The sequence below is a fragment of the Lepidothrix coronata genome, unplaced genomic scaffold (assembly GCF_001604755.1).
Source record: "Lepidothrix coronata isolate B3197 unplaced genomic scaffold, Lepidothrix_coronata-1.0 Scaffold50, whole genome shotgun sequence".
NCBI lineage: Eukaryota > Metazoa > Chordata > Aves > Passeriformes > Pipridae > Lepidothrix > Lepidothrix coronata.
Genome location: NW_016690230.1, coordinates 546,756 through 554,335, shown reverse-complemented (window position 1 = coordinate 554,335; position 7,580 = coordinate 546,756). Strand labels below are relative to the sequence as shown.

General features: G+C 41.6%; 1 protein-coding gene across 8 annotated transcripts in view; it reads right to left on the bottom strand.

Moving 5' to 3' along the window:
- Positions 1 to 1,619, bottom strand: part of PCDH17 (protocadherin 17) — a 91,931-nt gene extending 90,312 nt beyond the window's left edge. For all 8 annotated transcript variants that reach the window (XR_001874916.1, XM_017815373.1, XM_017815375.1 and 5 more), the window contains exon 1: positions 1,055 to 1,619. The gene's annotated coding sequence lies outside the window, so the exon portion shown is untranslated. The remainder of the gene's footprint in view (positions 1 to 1,054) is intronic.
- Between the last annotated feature and the right edge of the window lie 5,961 nt (positions 1,620 to 7,580).

Below are 7,580 nucleotides of genomic sequence, written 5' to 3'. Positions count from 1 at the left end.
ATCATTAACAGTAAATATGTATTTTGAGAGAAAGCTCAGGGCTCAGGCCGTGCTCTATCAGCAGCACATTTGGGTTTCTTTAAGACAGGCCAGTAGCCGCCGCCACTACCACATCCTTTCTCTCTGTGTATCTATGTGTGTGTGCGTATGCGTGTCTGAGGAGCTGCACTTTCTCGATGCAGTTTAATGCCAGTTTGCTATTCTCTGCAGCCGAGAGGAAAGCAACAGGCAACCCATGGCTGGACGCATAGATTAAAAAAAAAAAAAAAAAAAAAAAAAAAAAAAAGAAAGAGCAAGAGAGAGGGGGGGGGTTGCGGGGGAGAGAAAGAAAAGCCACCACCACACACGCACACACACACACTCTCTTTCTTAGTCTCTCGTTAAAAGGAAAACAGTCTATGTATTCACAGGGCTGCGCTATCAAGTGCCTCTCTTTTCTTTCTATTCAACGTCTCCTTCCAATGACACTGCCGCCTAGTCCTCTTCATTTAGGGGAAGGGAGAAGAGGAAAACCAATCCTGGCGATGAATAAAGTGGGAGATCTTTTAATCGACTAATTCGCTTACATTAAAACCTATGCAGTTCCGCGATCTGTGTGATGCATTTTTTGCAGTCCTTTCAAAGCTTTAACAGTCTCTCTGGGCATCTTGGTACAGGGGAGAAGAGCGGCGGCAACGCCAGATGCGTTCCCCCTCTCCAATAAACACCTTTCCCAGCGATACAGTGTATAGGTAAATAGTGGGGAAGGGTAGCAAAATTTTATTTCAAGTTCTTTTAACAACCTGAAATAAATGAATGTCAAATCCAGAAATGCAGGTGTTTCAATCTGCTTGGATGAGTCAGATCCAGCGGAACAAATCACATTGACTATCGCCTCATGTTCCTCCCTTCACAGGCATTAGTTGCAGCTTCTTCCTAACGCTTCTCTGACTCACTCTACAGACAGGAAAAAAATTAATCAGATTTATATTTTGGAGAGGGGGGGAGGGAAGAAGAGAGAAAAAAAAAAACGAAGGGAGGGGGGGTGTTGGATCCAGCTACACTTTTACTATACCTCTTTCTCCGGGAGACTGAGGATCAGGAAAACAAGGCTGTTATCCACTCACTGGCACAGAGGCGCGTCTGATTCCTGCTTTGCTGAGTGTTTTTAACCACCTTTCCTCAGTGTTATGTGTGAAATAAATCAGAAATCTTTCAAATTAAAAGAAAAAAAAACCCAATAAAAATATAGGTTCCCAATACATTGCTCACAGATCTAGTTCCGAGTCTCAGTTCTGCACCGTTTTTTTCTCCTTTATTTGAGTCCGGACCCAAAGTACACAGTTAATTCTGCAACGTGTGGTAGGGAGGCTTTCAAACGAAAAAGAAGAAAAAACAAATATTCTTCTCTGCCTCATTGATGGGTGGCCCCTTGCAAACAGACGGTCGCCAGTCTTAGCCAGGCAGCACGCGGAGCGAACGCCGATCCCAGATAAACCAGATCCATTTCACCAGCCGCCCGCAGGTAAGTGGAGAATTCAGAGAAAATTCAACAGTTGGAGCCGCGCTTTGCTTTGCCTCGCGCGCTCGCTCGCTCGCTCGCTCGCTCTCTCTCTCTCTCTCTTTCTCCCTCTCTCTCCCCCCCCCGCCCCTCTCCGCCTCGCCTCCCTCACTGCAGCACTCGCGGGGCCGCCGCGCCGCGCCGCACTCGCCCAGCTCCACTCTCCGACTGCCGCTATTCACCTCACGCCGCGGCTTAAACATTGATACGGATTCAGCGCCAGCCAATCGGCGGCGGCGGCGGCGCCCGGCCCCGGCCTCCAGCGGCCAATGGCGGGCGGCGGGCGGGTGGGGGGCGTGGCTGCGGCGGGCGCTGGGTGTCATTGATTAGATCGGCTCGGAGGGGGACGCGCAGCGCGCGAGCGGCCCGGCCGGGCGGGAGGGATGCGGGATCTCGCCGCCGCGCCCCGCAGCGCCACCAGCCCCCCCCCCCCGGCCGCTCCCGGCTCCGCGTTAGTTATTTATTTATATCTACATCTCCCCCCCGCCCGCTTATTTATTTATTTTTTGAGACGTATTAACAAGTCTTCCGTGTTGACAGGTGGGAAAGGAGGGGGGGCGCGACACCCCCGAACTCGCCCAAAGCGCTGCGAGGGTGAGGACTTGGCTCCGCTGCGCGGTCCCCGAGCACCCCGGGGACTTGCCGACCCGAGGATGCGTGTCGGGAGGGGTGTGTGTGGATGAGGACAACCCCCCGCCGTCACCTCCGCCCCGGCCCTGCCGAGCCGCCCCGCGAGGGTCTCCCCTCCCCGAGGGGCAGGTCCCGAGTCTGGGAGTATCTCCCGCCTGCCCGCGGGGCCGCGGCGCGGGGCGGCCCCGGATGAGGAGCCGGGGGCCGCAGCAGCATTCCCCGCTCCTCTCCCCGCCCGAAGCGGCGCGGCAGGAGGCTCCCGGCCGGGGGCGGTGGTTGCGGGGGGAGGACCGAGGCTGGAAAGGTGCGTGCTCGGATTGCCGGAGCGCCGGTCTCGACCCGTGCGTACCGACATGAAGCTGCCATTTGTGACCAGCGTGTAAGTAGCAAGAATCATTTAGGGGGAAAGGGGAAAAAAAACCAGAAAAATAAATTTAAAAAGGGAAAATATACTCTGTAGCACTTATAAGACGCTCCTGAATTATTTTAGGAGCATCTCTTAAAAGATTCAATTAAGGCAGCTGCTCCTTCGCCTTGCTCAGTAAGATAACCTTCAGCCCTGAGTTATTATGTCCATAAATATCATTTGACTTGGAAAAAGTCTGGGAAATTTATAAATTCAAATCAGTGTTCTTTCCAGACCCATCTTCCCGTCCTAAGGATCTCTTTGTAGCTGTGAAATGGATAGTTTGCTACACAGAGCAAGTCTGCTGTTAACCGTTATAGAACTAATGCTGTGTTAAAATAAAGTGTATAAATAAACTATACATATATTAGTGGCAGGGGAAAAACACTACTCTCAGACGTGCCAACTTTCTGTGTGAGAGCGACAGACAGACGAAATAAAGGATATGTTTACAAAATGGGCTTTGCTTTCTGCATGAGGGCTTCAGATTGGCTGATGAAAATTGGCGTATTTGGCTAAGTCACATATTTGGAGAAGTTCCCTATAAAAGCAGCACAATATTTAAAGTTTAACAAACAGCAGCATAAGCCCCTGAGCTATTAGGAGACCTCGTTTGACTGTAACTCGAGTTCTCTGCTTTCCTCTCCTTATTCTATAGCCTTCTGCCAAACCTTCAAGACGTCTCAGAATGTCCAGCGATTTTTCCACGCCTGTTCAGCTAATTGGAGGGGGGAGGAAGGGTCATTGCAATTATGTAATGGCTCCCTCTAGCGTGCTAGAGATACTGCTGCATCTGGGGTATATACTTTGTGTATGCATCCCATGGTATATATATATATATATATATATATATACACGCAAACTGTGGGGTAGACACTCTGCCTAAATGTGTACACAGATGCTAACTCTAGTTTCCTTTCAGAGCAGGAGAGCACCAGCAGGAATAAAAAAAATGTTTTGTCTTAAGGTGGCATATACAATGTAATATATTTCTGACAATATTTCTCATGGTTTACTTCGTTTAAAAAAAACCCCAAAAACTCATAACCCAGGATGAATTTGACCTTTTTCTTTGAGGAGGCTAGTGTCTCCATCACTTTTTGTCTCCACCCTAGTGAATACCTTTTTTTTTTTTTTAATATATGACTCAGCATTACACAATAAATACTCTGACTCCACAATGAAGTCAATACATTTGAGGGCACTCTGCAGTTTGTAAAACAAGTACTCAGGACTCTGAATTAAGAGAAAAACTGTATAACCCTTTATACAAGTAACTGGAGTCTTTGCTTGTAAAATCTGCCTTTTTTATCAAACATCTTGCAGCTTACAACATCCCATTGACACCAACAACATGCATGGAATACTTAGAGGAAAAATAAAATCTGAAGCACTAGCAATGGATCTTCAAACCTATGACTGACTGCCAGGTGATGATGATAAATGAAACTCCTATGCTTTGCTCTACAAGTCACTGTGGTTTTTGCTGTTAACTTCAGCAGAGCAGCATTTTAGTATTCATTTTTACATATGGCTGATTATTAGCTATTTCTAATGATTTCTTGGAAATCATATCATCTTGGCATCTTTAAAAATTGTAGCTCTTAAACCCAGTAGAGCCTTAGGTGCCTTACTGGAAAGAGCCACGTAAAAAATCTGCCTGCATATGAATATATGCTTCTGTCAGGCCGATGGTTGTTACATCAGACAGTTTGTAACAACAAAATGGCATTTATTGATTTTAATCCACCTGTGCAAATAATGAATATTTTATTTATACCATGATTTTACAGTATATCTGAAATACTTTTTCTGTCAAATTTGTAGCACTACGTATTTGGTAGCTTAGACTGACATCATAATTTTATATATATTCATAGTCAAAAATGAAATGTATGAAGGTAATGCAAATGCATGCCAATAATACCTATATGCTGTGCCATGTCACTATATATTGAATATATAGTGTATATTTATTGCTGAAAAAGTGAAACAAAATAAAAACAAAATTAAAAGTGCTTATTAACAGCTTGGTGTGAAAGCTGGACTGTGGAGATACTAATACATAGACAAAATGCAAATCTTTAATAACAGAAATACACAGAAGGCTTACACTATCTGACAATCAAGAAAAACACATTAAATACTCTGTATAGGAGAAGTTCAACAGTGAAGCAAAGTCCAATATAACAGCCCTAGCAATTCATTATATATGAAGCAGTTAAATTATGCTTTGGAATACTACTTTTCAATACTTAAATGTTTGTTTATTGGAGGCTATATTTGACCTCAACCAAAATAACAGATAGTAACAGAACACATCTCCAAATTAAATTTTTTAAAAAATGCTGATTTATTGCAAACATAACAGAACAGTATTGAGTCTTTTTTGGGCAAGTGTTCATGGTAAAATCCAGTTCTTTATTATTTTATTCTCATCAAGGACAGACAGGTAAACCTTTCTACATTAAAAAAAAAACAACACAAAAAACCAAAAAATGGAAATAAATAAGAAACACCCTCAGTCAGAAGTGTTGAAATGAAAATCTTTGGTCTCAGTGTGGAGGGTGCTTAAGCATAGCACAGAAGTCTCAGAACAAATATCCCTAAACAACTAAAAGAAAATAGGGAGGCAAGGAACAGATCAATATAGTTAAATGTCAAGGTTCAGTATTTAGGTTATTTGAGCCTAAAATGTATCATTGGGAAAGCCCAAATCCAATCACCTTGAAAACAATAGAAAGAAGTAAAATTAGAAAGTCCAAGGAGCAAATAGGAGGAATAAGGAATCCATATATAAGAGAATGAATTATCTGCTAATAAATAAACATTTGCTTTACCAATATGAAGAAGCCTTACAAAACTGCTGGGCCTATTGGTTAACCAGTTATAAAAGAAAAAAAATGCAGAGAAATTATATTTCTATACTCTAGGTACTCATAATAAATGAAACAAACTAATTTCCTCAGGTCAACTTTTTCTTAGTAACAAAGATGAGATGTGGGTGTGTACTGGGGTGTCAGTGGTGAGGTTCTTAAAGAGCAAAAAGCATCTAACTAAGTGGTAGTCATCAAGCATTCTTATAGAATCTGAAAACGAGGTAAATGAACTGTTAAAAATATGCAGTCATTAAGATCAGTTACTATGTCTGAGGATTAAAACATACAAAATCGTTTCTCTTTTAAAAAGACTAAAAAGGTTTTCAAGGTATTATGATGTAGTAAGCTTTACTTTTAGTACCAGTAGTATAAAATTTGTTAAAATTACAATTAAAAATAGAAATTATATGGCATCTAGAGAAATGTGAGAGAAGTACTGTCCAGAAGCTCAATGAAATCAATAGAAACCTTTCCACTGATTTGATTCATAAATTTGGTTTCATAATAGCAAAGTAGTACAACTTACATAGGTTAAAAGGACATTTCTTCTCTTTATAATATTGTTTCAAAATAGTAATAGAACAACAGGTAAAATTACTTTTGTCACTCTGTATGTGAGCAGTTTTATGTCAATTTAATTGTGAGTTCACACCAGCAAGACACAGAAGAGACAGTTGCTGAGAAAGGGAATATAAAATAATAGTGCAGTAGGTAAAGGCAAGAGAGGGTAAGTGTCTGCAAATGATGTTAGTGTACTAATGGGAGGACAGGGGCCAAGAAGAGAGAGGAGTAGGAAAAGGACACCAAAGCAGGGCACAGGGCAGTTTAAAAGGCTTCAGGCAAAGAGAATTAGTAAGTGGGAGCTAAGCCTGAGATTGTCACTAAAAGAGTTGATACCTACAGTTTCTCTCTAGCTGGGGATATTATGTTTACAGTTGTACCTATGTCATTTTGGAAATGCAAACAAAAACACACACAATGATTCATAAGGATTACAGGAAGGGTGACTTTAGGGCCACAGGTAAGGTCTTAGGACTTGTTTTCTCATTCCTCTTTTCAGCCACATTATTTGATGATTTTATCATAAAATCCAGAAACATTTTTTGCCTTTTTTATTACAATGAAAACAGGACACACTGAGATCAAGCCCAGCGTGATGCAAAAAGACTAAGTAGAGGTCTTCTTAATGAGTTTTTTTTAAAAAGCAATTTCTTTAAGAGCAATTGAAACATTGAAAACCAGTTTCCTACAGGTGTGTCTTTTAATTTTCCTCTGCCACTACTACCAGATTCCTCCTGTGTCTGATGGTTACCCTGCAGATATGAGTGGCTGGCTGAGAGGGACATGCTGCTGGGCCAGGCAGCAGCTGCCTGGAAAGGTAGAACAGCTACTTCTCCTTCTCTCAGGGTATCAATTTATCTCCCGTACACACCCACCCACTGAAATGAAATTTAAACTACAACCACCTTTGAAATGTTTATGCCACTCACAAATTTGATTGAAATTGTCCATTAGGTCACAGAGTTGCTGGGCAAAATAATGGAGAGACAGACACATTCAGGGGGCTGTTTTTTACCTGCATAGCCTCCTTTAAAAAACTAAAACATTAAAAACTAAACTATTTAAGCCATTTTATTATAACATGATGCCAATTCTGGGGTTGTGATTTGGCACAGTGAAATGATCATATGATATGACTTGGCATGATAACATAATGTGCGCGCTGCTTGTACCAATGAGATAGGAATATATTGTGTAAATGTAGACATTAGATTTTTGTAACATAGAATAGGAAATATTTGCATTTTCAACTAAAGGATATTCTCTGAAGCATTTGGAAACTTTTCTGAAGCAAATATTGTATGGATTTTTCTTAAACCTGGCAAGTTTTGTTTTCATGGTAAATTGCATTAAACCCTATAGAGATCAACAGTGTGTTTTGCTTCACTGAATAATGAAGTACTTTACTGATGAAAATCTGTTTTGTGAGTTATTTGGGACAAGTTTGTTAGAGATTAGAACACATACACCCATCATTAATATAATGACTGAAGTATTTCTTTTAGAAATTTGTAAACGTAATTAAATTTTATTAAATACTCGACTTAGTAGATGGGATTTCGTT